Source organism: Phascolarctos cinereus, unplaced genomic scaffold (genome assembly GCF_003287225.1).
Source record: "Phascolarctos cinereus isolate Bilbo 61053 unplaced genomic scaffold, phaCin_HiC Scaffold_5;HRSCAF=322, whole genome shotgun sequence".
Classification (NCBI taxonomy): domain Eukaryota; kingdom Metazoa; phylum Chordata; class Mammalia; order Diprotodontia; family Phascolarctidae; genus Phascolarctos; species Phascolarctos cinereus.
Window position 1 is genome coordinate 230,941,560 of NW_027555958.1, and position 13,652 is coordinate 230,955,211.

The 13,652-nt window shown below is 40.4% G+C and overlaps 1 protein-coding gene across 19 annotated transcripts in view; it reads left to right on the forward strand.

Annotated features, from left to right (window-relative positions):
- TRERF1 (transcriptional regulating factor 1) overlaps positions 1-13,652 on the forward strand; it is a 323,931-nt gene that overhangs the window by 137,043 nt on the left and 173,236 nt on the right. For 15 of the 19 annotated variants that reach the window (XM_078155357.1, XM_020976819.1, XM_020976816.2 and 12 more), the window contains one exon: positions 7,858-7,908. The gene's annotated coding sequence lies outside the window, so the exon portion shown is untranslated. Of the gene's footprint in view, positions 1-7,857; positions 7,909-13,138; positions 13,212-13,652 lie in introns of all 19 variants that reach the window. The other 4 variants (XM_078155359.1, XM_078155356.1, XM_078155360.1 and 1 more) reach the window with 1 other exon arrangement.

Here is a 13,652-nt window from a genome sequence, read left to right on the forward strand (position 1 = left end):
ACCTAACTCACAGGGTTTTTGTGAGCATCAAATGAGAAGCCGCAGCACAGTGCCTTGGTATACAGTAGGTACTTAATGAGTGCTTATTCTCTTCCTATTTCCTTCCCCTTCTCTCTTCCTCTCTCCCACTGAGGATTTGGACAGCTGATGGACAGGGAAAAGCTATATACCTGGAAGAGTAGATCAGATTAATCGTCAGGCAATAAAGATGTGCCTATTATTGTATTTAAAGGCAAAAAGGTAGTCCCTGCCCCAGAAAAGCTTACAATCTAATGGGAGTAGACAGCATGCTAATACGTATAATAAAGCAAGATGAATAGGGACTAATTAACAGAGGAAGGGCTCTAGAGTTAAGAGAGGTTGGGGAAGGCTTTCTGTAGAAGGTGGGGTTTTAGTAGGGACTTAAAGGAAGCCAGAGAGGTCCATAGTTGGAGGAGAGGGGAGGGAAAGCATTCCAGACACGTGGGACAGCCAGAGAAAATGCCAGACGTGTCAGTATGGAGTATCCTGTTTGTGGAACAGCACGAGTACATGGGTTGGGTGGGGGAAGTGAAGTGTAAGGAGACTGGAAAGGTAGGAGGAAGAGACTAGGTTATGAAGAGCTTTGAATGCCAAGATGAGCATTTTGTATTCGATCCTGGAGAGAATAGGGAGCCCCTGGAGTGTATTAAGTGGGTAGGTAGTTGTGATCAGACCTGTGGGATAGATTGGTCTATCCCTGACAAGCACTTAAGAGCAAAATAGAATAGAGAATACTGGTTGTGAGGCTAGGCAACTGAATGGAAACCTGAGGACTGAAAATTCTAATCCCACTCTCCTTCTGACTCATAGACGTATGACCTTGGTCAGGTCAGTTCCGCTCTTGGTTGTTAAAATTTCCCACAGCTGTAAAATGAGCCAACAAACCTAGGCCATTTCCTTTAATCTATCAGCTTGACACACTGCCAAGCACTGTAGAGACTAGGTCTTGTGGATATATTTTTTGGGTAGAGTGGTAGAATGTAAGCTTCTTGAGGGCAGCAGCTAGTTCTTTCTTTCTCTTCCTTCCTTCCTTCCTTCCTTTCTTTCTTTCTTTCTTTCTTTCTTTCTTTCTTTCTTTCTTTCTTTCTTCTTCTTCTTTCTTTCTTTCTTTCTTTCTCTCTCTCTCTCTCTCTCTCTCTCTCTCTCTCTCTCTCTCTCTCTCTCTCTCTCTCTCTCTCTCTCTCTCTCTCTCTCTCTTTCTCTCTTGTCTTTTTATGCCCAGAGCCTTTGCCCGTAGGGGGAACTTAATAAATGCTTGTTGAATTGAATTGTGGGTAAAAGGTCAGAAGCCAGGGTGTTGAAGCAGCACTTAGAGCTGAGGAATGGGAATGGGGATCAGGAAGGACCTCATGTAGATAGAGGATAGATTGACACCTGAAAACAGCTATCTATCCAACAGCTAATGGTGGTGGTGTTCAGTGCTTCAGGGTTGTCCGACTTTTTGTGACTGGCAAAGATACTGGAGTGGTTTGCCCTTTCTTTCTCTAGCTCATTTTACAGATGAGGAAACCGAGGTAAACACGGTTTAAAAAAGTGTGTCCTGTGCACGTATATGTGTTCCTCCCCCTAGCTGAACATGTACTAGTACACCATTAGCACAAAAGGCATTGCTTCCTCCCCTTGGGAGCTTAGAGGCCTAGTTGGGTCTTGCTTGGAAGACAGATAAGCAAATAATACCCAATGACATTTTAGTGTTGGTGAGGCATATGGGACACCTGTAGGAAAATTTGTTGGTTCTGAACAGCTGAGGCAATCATATAATTTATATTTTTAAACCTGCCGTCCCTAACCATCTACTTAGTTTACTGTTTATATGGGGGTGTGTGTGTGTGTGTGTGTGTGTGTGTGTGTGTGTGTGTGTGTGTGTGCGCGCGCTTAAATCTTATCTCACTCCTTTAAATCTCTTGCAGTTGTATGGTTTTGTTTTTAAAGTTTGTCACAAACTTCCTGTTTGGGGCGTGTTTCAAAGCTTGAAACATTTTATGTTTTTAAGCCTTTGGTATCCTGAGAGTTGAAAGCCTCTTTATTTCTCCCACCGAGTAACTTCTGAATCTCAGCTCGATATTACTTTTCCTACTTGATGAGAGTGATGATGATGATGAAGAAGAAAAAGATTTTAATGCCTTGCCATGAAAGCACTTTTATTGCCATTATCTCGGTTATTTCCTCACAGCAACCGATAGACTATATAGACTGATAGATTACTAGACTATAAATTCAGTGAGAGCAGGAACCCAGGCTCATTCGGACTTCAGTCAACAAGGGTTTATTAGGCATGTGCTATGTGCCAGGTAGCTGTGAAAATGAAAGAAAAGACATTTATTAAGTGCATACTATGTGCCAGGTGCTAGGATACAAATAGCAAAATTGAGAGACAGCTCTTACTCCGAGGGACTTCATCTTTTTTGTGGGGGAGACAACACATGAAAGAAAGTTCAGCTTTGGAGTAGCTAGAAAGGCCCAGGGGATCTTTAGTTTATGTCAGTAGATTAGATGAGGTGTATAGAGGCACTGTAGATAGTAAGGCCTGGAGGACCTAGGAGGCAGATGGTAAGACCTAGTGGTCCTCCATTTCTCTAGAAGAATAGACTTGGTAATTGCCATCTGATCTAAGCAGTAGGAACAGTCAAAGCAGCTTGTAGTAATTCTGGGCATCTTGGGTAACACTGGACCTGGAGTCAGAAAGACCTATGTTCAGATTTGACCTCAGACACTTACTAGTTGTATGAGCACTCTGTTTGCCTCAGTTTCTTCATCTGTAAAATGAGCTGGAGAAAGAAATGGCAAACCACTCCAGTATCTTTGCCAGGAAAACCCCAAGTGGGGTCTAGTTTCAAAGAGTTGGACATGACTAAAATGATTGGAAAAAAAAACCAAGAAGATTTAAGAAAGTTATGAGAAAATGTTAATAATACTTATTAAACTTAAAACGGTGTTGGAAGCACTTTCTTTTTTTCTGAAGATCTGGTTGTTAAACATTTACCAACATACTACTATACAAAGCTTTGAAGGAAGTTGGAAGTGTGTGGGTGTGATTTTTTAAGGGACGGGTGTGGGGAAGCAATTAAGTAGGCCAGTCTGAATGGGAGTAGTGAGTTTATTTGTATAAGGAAAAACTTGAAGATTTGATTGGAAAGAGGTTTGGGGCAGATCGTAAATGGCTTTGAATGCCATGTGTGAACTTTAATCACAGGGAGTGTATAGCCATTATAGGGTTTTAAACAGGGAAGTGACATGATAAAGGGAATAATGGAAACATCTGATTTATATTTTTTATATGTTCTTTTATGTGTCCTCTAAGAGGACATATACCCTTTCATTTGGTCCTCACAACAACAGCCCTGCTAGGTGTGGTAGGTCTCATTTGATAATCACAGCAACCCAACTAATACTATAGCTTTATCCACCTCCATTTTGCAAGTCTGGAAGTTGAGGCTCAGAGCTGTTAAGGGAGTTGCTTAAAGTCCAATGTCACATGGTTAACAGTCAGAGGTGGAAAACTAGCAGGACCTTCTCCTGAATACAAGCCTCTTCCCACCTCCACGTTCAGGACCTTTTTTACATGTCATCACGGTGCCTTTCTAGCGTTACCGTGATTGGTATGTTGCAGTGCTAGATTTGGATTCCAGTGCTCTGGATGCAGATCCTGACATTTCTACCTACTAATTGTATGAACTCAGGGCAAATTACTTAATCTTGGGGGGCCTGAGTTTATAAAATGAGGGAGTTGGACTAAGTGATTCTGAGCATCTCTTCTAGCTCTAAACCTATAGTAATAATATAAATAATAATGGTAATTATAACTAATAGTAATAATAATAAATAATAAAATACACAGCAACAAGTAATAAAATAATAAAAATAGTAATTAATAAAAATAATAAATAGCATTCATAAAGCACTTCAGGGTTTGCAAAGTGCTTTCTTTACTCATAAGAAATGTTGTATTTTCTCCTCACAACAACCCTGGAAGATAGGTGCAGTGACTCCATGATGACAATGATAATGATGATGATGATGATGATGATGATGGATACACAAAAGTCATTTTATAATAATCTCATTTAAGCATTATAATTGAACCCAGCTACCATATTTCAAACCTCATTCAGCCCTACACTAGAGACACAGATTATATACCCACCCAGTGATTAGCCCAGCTTTCTGCTAGTCCTTGAACCGCACTTGTGAGAATGGGTGGGTCTGTATACAGTCCTGCCACACAGCCACCAAAATGAGTTCCCTCAAGCACAGGTCTGACCATGTCACTCCCCAATCAACAGACTTCCTCTTATGTGTAAGATCAAATGCAAACTCTTCTGTTTGTCATTTAAAGCCCTTTACTCTTTGGCTCCAGTGCTTTCACAATCTCTTCAGTTCATCTCTGTGCTTTTATATAGGCTGTGTTCACCCTTCCCCCCCACCTCCGTTTTCCTGGAAGTCACTCTTACTCCACCTGTACCTGTTAAAATCCCTGGCTTCCTTCAAAGCTCTATTGAGGTACCACCTTTTATGAGACTTTCTTATTCCTCTTTCCTGTCCCCCAATTCCCCTGCATTTATTTTGCATATGTTTATATGCATATGTTTTGTCTTCAGCACTTGTCTGTGAATTCCTCATGGGCTAAGACTGTTAATATTTGTCTTTGTATCACCAGAATGACTAGCACATGGTAGGTGATTATAAATGATTTTTGAGTGATTATTCTGCTATTACATTTATAGCATTGCTCCTGTAGAAATTACACCTCCCCCCCCAAAGCATTATTTCTCCTCCACTTTTTTTTTTCCATCTCCACTTTTCATGGAACTAATTCACGCTGTTAAGTTGGTCATGCCTAGTGTTGTTAGATTAGGGATAGTTATTTGGCAGAGGGGTTACAATATGGATTAGAAAAGACAAGAGACTAGAGGTAGGGAGATCAGTCAGGAGGTGATTATCATAATAGCTTAAACATGAGGTGATAGGGATCTAGAAAAAAGGATGCCTAGAACTGGAAGACTTTTGGAAGTAGGGAGTGAGGGAGAAAGGAGGAGCAAAAGATGAGTTAATTGAATTAGCACCGTCCAACTAGTTTTTATTGACTGCTGTGTGAAAGACTTTGAGCTGTGAGAGATGACATAGGTGTTAAAGATAGAAAAAGGAAAAAGGCCACAGTCCCCCTCCCCTCAAGTAGTCTAATGTACCTCTAATATAAAGCAGAAAGCTCTTGAATGCAGAGAAAAGTCCAGAATAGGATAAGAATGTGAGGGACAAAGTTAAGCGCCTAGGTGACTGGTAGATATTGTGAGAAAAAGAGTCCCAGTATAGTTAAGGCCTTGTCCGTGGACATGTGGTTAGCTGGTAAATGTCTCAGAAGTGGAATTTGAACCCAGCTCTTGCTGCCTCTCAAGTGTAGCACTCTTTCCAGGATCTAAAAAGCAGGCTTGATAGTGCAGATGAGGAGAAAACTGAGAACTCCTAAGAGGATGAAAAGGACAAAGATTAGGGGGTTGGGAGTACTAGGGGCAATCTGGCCTGCTTCAGTTTTGCTTGAGGCTGACCCTGTTCCTACATTATTAAACAGATAAATTTCTGGCTTCTTTCATGGATGGTGGTGACTAATTTCACTTCCATGCCATTATTAACCTGGCTTGAAATATGGCTAGTATCTGGAGACAGCACATCATTCAAGGGATAATACCTAGTGGGTGGGTAAGAACCAGCCTGTTGTTGTTGTGCTCGGCAACTTCAACAGTAGCTTCCTCTGTTTGATGGTAACATGATCTAGTTGATATTAATAAATACTGTTTTTCCCTTAGGTTAGTTGCTATTTCTAGTTTCTTTTTCTGGTTTCATATCTACTGTGCTAGGGCTGGAGTCTGGAAAGCCTGAGTTCAAATCCAGCCTCAGACCTTTACTGCCTGTGTGCAGTATTTGTCTCAGTTTCCTTTTCTGTAAGGTGGATCAAATGAGATAATTTTAAAGTGCTTAGTTCAGCGTGTGGCACAGAGTAGGCTCTATATAATCCGCCAGGGGCAGCTAGGTGGTGCAGTCAGGAGGACCCAAGTTCAAATATGGCCTCAGATACTTACTAGCTGTGTGACCCTGGGCAAGTCACTTCACCCTGTTTGCCTCTGTTTCCTCATCAGTAAAATAGGCTGGAGAAGGAGATGGCAAACCATTCCAGTGTCTTTGCCAAGAAAACCTCCAAAATGGGGTTATGAAGAATTGGACATTACTGAAACGACTAAACAAAATATAAATGCTAGGTATTATTATTATTATTATTATTATTATTATTATTAATAATGAATGTCTGATTTGATCAGTTTAGGGTTGCAGTTAAAATCTAGTGTGTACGTAGAAAACTTTTTTTTTCTAGTAGCCGTACCCATTGTGGGAAGGAGGAGTAGTTTTGAACCTATGTACCACGGAGGCTTGTGATTTCTGAAAATAGTATCCAAGATGGCTTGAAATATGTAAGGATCAGGACACTCAATAAATATTTATTCATTGAACTAACTAAAGTAAAAGGATACAGAAGAAGGTTCCCCAGGGGAAGAAAACAAAAAACAAAACCCTAGAAAAAACATGTTATATCCAGAGTTCCAGTTCTAATACTGGTGTAACAGATTTTATTGTTGGAAGGGACCTTAGAGGCCATTTAATCCAAGCCATACATAAACAGCAATTCTGCCTATGTAATCCTTAACTGTGTGGTCATCTAGTCTTTGCTTGAAGAGCTCCAGAGTCCATTCCCAGCCCAGATCTGCATAATCATCTTTCAGCATTGTAGAGAAGTATTTGGTTTGCTCTCTGTAGGGCCATCAGAGCAAGGTGATGTGTTGGTGGTGGTGGTGGTGGGGGGGGTCTATAATATATCCTGTATGTTCGTAGCTTATCTGCATGTTGTTTCCCTCATTGAACCGTGAACCTGAGGGTGGGGGATAATGTTTTCACCTCTCTTTGTATCACCAGTGCTGGCCCAAAGTAATCCTAGTCCTTTAGCATGTGCTCTCATTATTAACATTTTAAAAGACATAATTGGATCTGTAATCTCATCTAGTTAGCTGTTTTCTGCAATGGTAGGACTTGCAACCCAACCTGCCTGCCCATTCTGTGTGATTTTGGCCATACCCAAAGGAGGGTCTATCCACTTAAGTATGATTTTAGAGATGATATTTCTGCTGGAGAACTTGGGACTGTCATCCCTTTCCCTCTCTATGTGACCAACATGTCTACTTGTATATCTTTCATTTCCCTGAGGCCATGTTTTACCCCTGTACTTCAAAGCTCTTTATTGATGATAGTAGGATCATGTTTCAAACTGTAGGGGACATTAAACCCTGTTCAGTTTACCAGCTCTCAGATTGAAAGAGGTTAAGTAACTTGCCCAGGGTTATTTTGCTGCCATCGAGTGTCTGAGACAATATTTTTATTTTATTATAGGAAGCAGCTAGGTGGCTTAGTGGATAGTGCTGGGCCTGGACTCAAAAGACTTGAGTTCAAATCCAGCCTTACTAGCTTACTTACTTACTAGTTGTGTGATCCTGGGCAAATCACTTAACCTTTGTTTGCCTTAGTCTACTGGAGAAACCACTCCAGTATCTTTGCCAAGAAAACCTCATGGATAATGTGGTCTATGGGGTCACAAAGAGTTGGACATGATTGAACAGCAGCTTCCTTATCGTAAGACCAGAGCTGTCTCCTACTTTCCTCTAGGTTCTGTGTTGCAGCCTATTTTAACTCACCATGTGCCTTTCTCTTGCCCTCTGGGTGATCCTCATTTTCAGTTCGTGATTATTGCATGTTGTTTCAGAATTTCTCTAAAATGGCCTTTCGTTTACCCCATAGATGCTGCCTGGGCAGGAGTCTTAGAAGCTGATCTGCATAATCCACAAACAGGTAATTTTTTGGGGATTTCTTTGCATTCCTTCCATTCAAGTGCTTTGTGAGAGAGTGTAGCTCTAGCTACAGCTCTAGAGGTAGCCAAAGTTAATTTTGTTTTTTTGTTTTCTGTGGCCCCTGGTACTCTGGGCTCAAACCAAAGACAGTAGAACAGGTGACATAGTGGTTATGGAAGCCTATGGGCTTCTGCTACAAAGTGAGGGATGCTCAGGGGTCAGCAGCCATTTGTGTGTACTCCAGGGTCTTTTTAAGAAAGGGAGTAGCGTTCTGTCCTGCTTCTCTTGACTCAGGGAGAAACGGAGACCTGGAGAATGTTTTGCCCAATAACACATAAGTAAAAAATGGTGGAGCTGGATCCTCTGACCCCGAGTCTATCTCTCTTATCTCCATACCAAGGAGTTTGACTCTTAATCCTGTGCCCTTTCTGTTAGTTACTAGGTAGTGTGTGGTATGGTGGAAAGAGTCCTCTCTCTGAAATCAAAGGACCTGGGTTCAGTACTGCCTCTTATTTTTTCCTTATGTGACCTTGGGCAAGTCACTTAACCACTTGTAATCATTTGTAAAATGAGGGGGTTGGACTGGATGTCCTTTTCGGTCTCTTCTTCCCCTAAATCTGTGATTCTTGGTTCACCCATCAAAAATTAGGGATTGATATGCTTTTGTGGATGAAAGACTCTCCAGTGAGGTTCCCCTCCCTCAATGAAACACCCTCGATTACTATGGTTACAAAGAAATAAACTCATACTCCTGAGTTTGTAATTGAACTCCTCCTAAATTTTACCCCGCCTTTACTGTCTATACTATGTTCCCCCAAGTGTATTCTTCATTCCATCTAGGTTAGCTTTCTCACTGTCTCCTGAGCACACCATGTTTGTTGTTATTTCTCATTTCTTGAAAAGCATACTCATTACCATCTGCAAATGTTTGAGAGTGCTATTTTTTTGGTCTAAATTATTTTCCTTTGAATTTCTTTTTATCCAAATTCTACTTTTCTTTTAAAAAAAAGTTTATTTTCAGTTCTAAATTTTCTGCTTCTCATCCTTCCCTCTCCTTCCCATTGAGAAGTCAAGAGATACAATACTGATTATACATATGAAGTCATGCAAAACACATTTCCATATTTGCCATGTTGCAAAAGAAAAAAGAAAGCAAGAAAAAGAAAGACTGTGAAAAAAATATATACTTCAGTTTGCATTCAGAGTTCATTAATTTTCTCTCTCTGAAGGTGGATAGCATTTTTCATCATGAATCCTTTGGAATCAGTGAGATTTTAAAGGGAGTTTAGGATGTCTGGGGTATAGCCATCATTTTTGGAGACCTGTCACACAAAGCAGCTCCTGGCCACTCTCACCGACCGTGTCAGTGATAGGCAGAATGACTACTGAGCTGGATGAAACTCTGGTTAGGCCCATTAGTGCATTTCCATTTTCAACGTAGGAGGTAGGAAGGTTGAGTTGCATTTCTCTTGTTTCTCCTACAGAGCTCTCCTATGGCTATATTACCCCTGTTTGTAGCTCTCTCCTGAGGCTGTGCAAAGAAAGAATTCAGCGGCATCTAAACTGAATTCCATTTTTTCAAGTTAAAAAAACCTATTGTAGTTCTGTGTGGCTTTCTTTACTCATTGTGCCATAGAATCCGGGAGTTGAGGGCCCTTCAGAGATGAGCTAATTCTGCCCTTATTGGAGTATGAATAAATATAATAACTATTGCAACTGGCAGCAGGGAGAACAGTATGATGAGGTGTGGTTTGCCTCATGGCTTTTTTTGTTTTTGGCATATACCTTACCTTTCCCCCCTTTTTTTTGGCACCTGTAGAGTTGTAGCTTGTCAGGTATGGAAGGTTGTCTAGAGATCATGTCTCATAAAGTTTGCCTCTCTTCCTCTTATGTAGTTGAGGAAGTTGAGGCACAGAACGTTCTTTCTTGCTCTCAAGGTCCCTTGGTTAATAAGTTACAGTTTTGCCAGGTCTTTGATCTCTTAGATCTAATACCCTCTCTGGGACGTTTAGCTCTGCCCCTTTAAGTTATGCTTAAAGTAGTGGGGTTTTTAAAAAATGTGTTGAAAGCGCATTACTTGGCTTATGTTATGAGGGGTTTTTCCATTTTGTATACTCATATACAAAGTGATTTTTGAAACTTTTTTCCCTACAAGTTCACATAATTACATTTGCTACTTCTTTCCTTCAAATATTTCTAGAATGAGCTTATGAGGCCCAATGAAAATATGAGATGTGGAAGATCCATTCCTGTCTTCAAGGGGTTTATAGTCTAATTGGGGAGATGAGATATACAGAAATATACTTGTGAAACAGTTACATAAAGTGTAAGGTGGGCAATGATTCAGTGTCAAAGTGAATGAGTGTTTGAGAGTATAAAGTATTCCTCGCTAATTTGGGTGGTGAGTGGTGATGGGAAGGCAGGTCAGTCTCAATGAATGAAGAATTGTTTAAAATAGAAATTGGCTGGTTTCATATTGCAATTACTACATAAGATGTTTGCAGTAATTTGTCAAGTGGGATTTGCCATCTATTTGTAGACAATTGTGTCTTTAAAAAAATCCTATAGTCTTGTTCTGGTTTTAATTCCCATTAGTTAGAGCCTTTGATAGATATATCAGGGATCAAAGGAGCATAAACTTGGAATTAGGAAAGTTGGAATGACAAGGTTTTTTTTTTGCATCTAGGTTTGTGATTTTATCAGGTGTGAGCAACTTCTGGTGTGTAAAACTTTCTCTTACCAATGCAGATCAGAGATTTGTCTGTATCTGACTATCATTGACAGTCCTGGGGACAGTGTGGGGGGTGGAGTCTGTACATCTGATAGTGGCTTGCCCGTATATAATAACTAATAACTATTGAAGGTGAGGTCTAAACCCATCAGGTCTTCCTGATTTTAAGACTGTCCTTCTATCCACTGTGCTAAAGGTGTCAAATTCAAATAGAAATGGGATCCTTGTGGGCTGCATATTCTCTTAGGATGCTACAAATTAACATTATTTAGGCATAATATTCTCTTAGGATACTACACATTATTCAGAAGACTGCAAAGTAACATTACCTATGTTGTATTTTATTTCTATTTATTTTGTTAAACATTTCCAAGTTACATTTTAATCAAGTTGGGGCGCACTTTGGGAGTTTAGCCAGCCTCAAGTTGCCAAGAGTTTGACGCTTCTATAGTACACAACAGTGCCTCTCCATCCCTGGCACAGAACTCAGTTTTAATGTGTTTGTATATTGGTACTCAACAAGGTCTTTTCATTTTAAGCTCACTGTGCTTCATAGATATAAACAACAATGATGTTTCATCAAATGCCCACAAATATGTAACAGCTTAATTTTTGTGTTTCTAAGTATGTGCACCATTGTAGAAAGTGAACTAACCTTTTTAATTGTAGAAATGTTAATCCTGTCAATTGATGATCCCTCTTGGTTAGAGACAATGAACAAGCATTTATTAAATAGCACTTCCTATATGCCAAACAAGCACTGTGGTACAGAAGGAGATTGACTGAAACAAATCAGTGGTTTTGATTTAAGATCATAAGAACCCAGATTTAAAACTGAAAGGTACCCTTGAGATCATTTAGTCCAGCTGTCTTGATTTATATATAAGGAAACTGTGAACCCAGTAAGATTGTGAGACTTGCCCACTTGAATTAGTTTTACTTTAACAGAAGCATTTAAAAAATAGCAAAAATAACCTGAAAGCTAAAAAAAGACAATTACATCATGGAGTGGGGATTACATTTATCAACTGAATAAATGGTTTCTGAGACCATATATATGAACGTACTCTGTTTACAACAGGTTTATCACTAGGCTACAGAATGTGTTGCTGTATTCACTGGAGCTGGTGTTGCCAAGATGGAAGCCAGTGGGGAAGCTGGCTTCCTCAGCTTGGGTTACAACACCACCCACACAGTAAACCCCAGGCCGTGTCATCATACTGGTGTCATCGAGGGATTATCTCAGTGTGGTGAGCTGTGTGCAGTTGGCTTGCCAGTCTTGGGTTTGGGGGTAGAGCTCTGGAATTTACACAATAGCCGTCATTTTATGAGGAAAGACTCCACGGACTCCTGGCACCGTGTTCTCCTCCTATCTCTGCTTCTTCAGAGGTCCTGTGGTCCAGGTCCTAGCCTTCATGGTTACTGTAGCTGACGTGTTGTCTTATGGTTTCATATTTAAAATCAGGAGGAAGTGGTTTCACTAGCCCCTCAACCCCCTCCTCCCTTCAATCATTATCATTATCATCATCACTGTGAATTTTTTTATCAGGTGTTTGTGCCAGGCACTGCCCTAAGCGCATTACAAATATTATCTCATTTGATCCTCACAACAGTTCTGGAGGTCAGTGCTATTATTATCCCCATTTTACAGATGAGAAAATCGAGGCAAACAGGTTAAATGATTCGCTCAAAATCACAAAGCTAGTAGGTTTCTGAGGCTGAATTAGAACTCAGATCTTCCTGAGGCCAGGCTCATCGCTCTGTCCACTTTACCACTTAGCATAGAGCCTTCCTAATTATTGTCAATTATAAAGTTAAGCCTGGTTGCTGTTCTGTGGTTACACATGTATCAGCACTAATCTATGTGACATAGGTAAGTTCCCTAAATTCTATGGTATCCATAAAATGCAGGGATCAGCCCCTCTTGCTTTAGTTCTGTGATCTTATGTTCCTCTGAATCAAGCTGCCTGTGGGCAAGGTTTGTTTCCCTCTCTTTCATTGTCTTTGCATCTGTCTTGTCTCTTTTCTCCCCCCCCCCCCGGCCCTGCTTCCTGTGACCAGTGGTGTGCATGTGTGAAATGAGGGTGGAAGATTGCAGAATTATAGGCTTAATGCTTGAGGGGACCTTAGGGGTCATCTAGCCCAGTACTCTCATTTTATAGATGAGGATATTGAAGCCCACAGCAGTTAAGACTTGTCCAAAGTCACACAGCAAGTGGCAAAGCCAACTGTGGAACCCACCTCCTGATTCCAAATTCAGCATGCTTTCCAACATACCACACCTCAAGCCAACAGGGTACATTCTGTGACGACGTGAAATGAACTTTGTCCAAAATGAGTGTTTTTGATCATTTGTACATCTGAGTTTCATATCACCACTTTCTTCTTTGACATTTCTAACTGGATGTGCTATTGTTATCCCAAACTCTCTTCATGGCCAAACCAATTACTTTCCCCTCCAAATCAGTCCCTCTTCAGAGCTTCTCTGTTTTTGTCCTAGGCACCAGCATCCTTCCACAGACACCTGGAGAATTGGTTTCTTCCTTGATTCCTCCTGATATCTTCATATGAGTGTGAATAAGTATCTTTATACAAGTGGTGTGTGTGTGTGTGTGTGAGTGTGTAGAGAGAAGTAGATATCTATTTATATCTGTAAACATATATATGTATATCGTATATAAAAGTACCACATATCTGATATATATCTGTATGTATATATCCTATATCTGTATATATCTTTATGTATATCCTATATCTATATCCTTATATAAATTCTTCCATATATGAGGGCACTTATTCACACCCTTCCCACATATTCAGTTATCATTGCCAAATCTTATTGTTTCTAAATCTGCAACATCTCTTGCCTTCTTACCCTTCTTTTCTTTGCTTATGCAGCTAATTCCCTCATTCAAGCCCTCATCATTTCTCTCTAGGACTATTGCAATACCCCCCTTATTGACTTCCCTGCTTCAAGTCTCTCCCTACCCCTCAATTTATCTCCTGATTTTCTT